This window comes from Bubalus bubalis, chromosome 20 (assembly GCF_019923935.1).
Source record: "Bubalus bubalis isolate 160015118507 breed Murrah chromosome 20, NDDB_SH_1, whole genome shotgun sequence".
In the NCBI taxonomy this organism is placed as follows: domain Eukaryota; kingdom Metazoa; phylum Chordata; class Mammalia; order Artiodactyla; family Bovidae; genus Bubalus; species Bubalus bubalis.
In genome coordinates this window covers 20,857,881-20,859,834 of record NC_059176.1, presented here as the reverse complement: position 1 = coordinate 20,859,834, position 1,954 = coordinate 20,857,881, and positions in this window count along the sequence as shown.

Here is a 1,954-nt window from a genome sequence, read left to right as displayed (position 1 = left end):
TCATTGGATCACATCTTCAAGCATCTGGTGATGGTAGAGGGGGTGATGAAAGGGAATGAATTCTTATTGAGCATTTGCTGTTTGATGGGTAATCTGCTAAGTGATTTTCCTAAATATGTAATATTTATGATAAAACTTTAGGGGTAGGTATTACTATATTAATTTTTAAACCAGGAAGGTGGAGTTCTAAAAGTCAAAATGAATTTCTTAGTGTCACACAGACCATAGGGGTAGGATAAATGTTTGAATTTGTGTCTATTGGCTTGAGTTCCTCCCATTATGCCTCACTGAATTTCTGACTCAGGTAGGATTAGTTTCTAAAAGACCCTGAACCCCAAGACACGATATTTGTTCTATATTAATCTGAGAAAAGGTTCCTGTATAAAATATTTTAAAAACCATTACAAATCACTGTCAAAATCCAGACAGTCTGATAGAAAAAAAAATGGACAAAAGATTTGAACTGAGGAGATATTCAAAGAGCCAATCAGTTCAGTTCAGTTCAGTCACTCAGTCATGTCCAACTTTTTGTGACCCCATGGACTGCAGAATGCCAGGCCAACCTGTCCATCACCAACTCCTGGAGTTTACTCAAACTCATGTCCAATAAGTCGGTGATGCCAGCCAACCATCTCATCCTCTGTTGTCCCCTTCTCTTCCTGCCTTCAAACTTTCCCAACATCAGGGTCTTTCCCAAAAAGTCAGTTCTTCACATCAGGTGGTCAAAATATTGGAGTTTCAGCTTCAGCATCAGTCCTTGCAATGAATATTCAGGACTGATTTCCTTTAGGAAGGACTGGTTGGTAGTCCAAGGGACTCTCAAGAGTCTTCTCTAACACCACAGTTCAAAAGCATCAATACTTTGGCACTCAGCTTTCTATAGTCCAACTCTCACATCCATACACGACCACTGGAAAAAACCATAGCTTTGACTAGACAGAACTTTGTTGACAAAGTAATGTCTCTGCTTTTTAATATGCTGTCTAGGTTGGTCATAACTTTTCTTCTAAGAAGCAAGCACCTTTTAATTTCATGGCTGCAATCAATCACCATCTGCAGTGATTTTGGAGCCCAAGAAAATAAAGTCTGTTACTGTTTCCATTGTTTCTCAATCTATTTGCCATGAAGAAATGGGACCAGATGCCATGATCTTAGTTTTCTGAATATTGAGTTTTAAGCCAACTTTTTCACTGTCCTCTTTCCCTTTCATCAAGAAGCTCTTTAGTTCTTCTTTGTTTTCTGCCATAAGGGTGGTGTCATCTGCATATCTGAGGTTATTGATATTTCTCCTGGCAATCTTGATTCCAGCTTGTGCTTCTTCCAGCCCAGCGTTTCTCATGATATACACTGTATATAAATTAAATAAGCAGGGTGACAACATACAGCCTTGACGTACTCCTTTACTGATTTGGAACCAGTCTGTTGTTCCATGTCCAGTTTTAACTGCTGCTTTTTTACCTGCATACAGGTTTCTCAAGATGCAGTCAGGTGGTCTGGTATTCCCATCTCTTTAAGAATTTTCCACAGTTTATTGTGATCCACACAGTCAAAGGTTTTGGCACAGTCAATAAAGCATTCTGGAATGTGAAGTCAAGTGGGCCTTAGGAAGCATCACTATGAACAAAGCTAGTGGAGGTGATGGAATTCCAGTTGAACTATTTCAAATCCTGAAAGATAATGCCGTGAAAGCATTGCATTCAATATGCCAGCAAATTTGGAAAAGTCAGCAGTGGCCACAGGACTGGAAAATGTCAGTTTTCATTCCAATCCCAAAGAAAGGCAATGCCAAATAATGTTCAAACTACCGAACAATTATACTCCTCTCACATGCTAGCAAAGTAATGCTCAAAATTCTTCAAGCCAGGCTTCAACAGTACGTGAACCGTGAACTTCCATATGTTCAAGCTGGATTTAGAAAAGGTAGAGGAACCAGAGATCAAATTGCTATCATTCA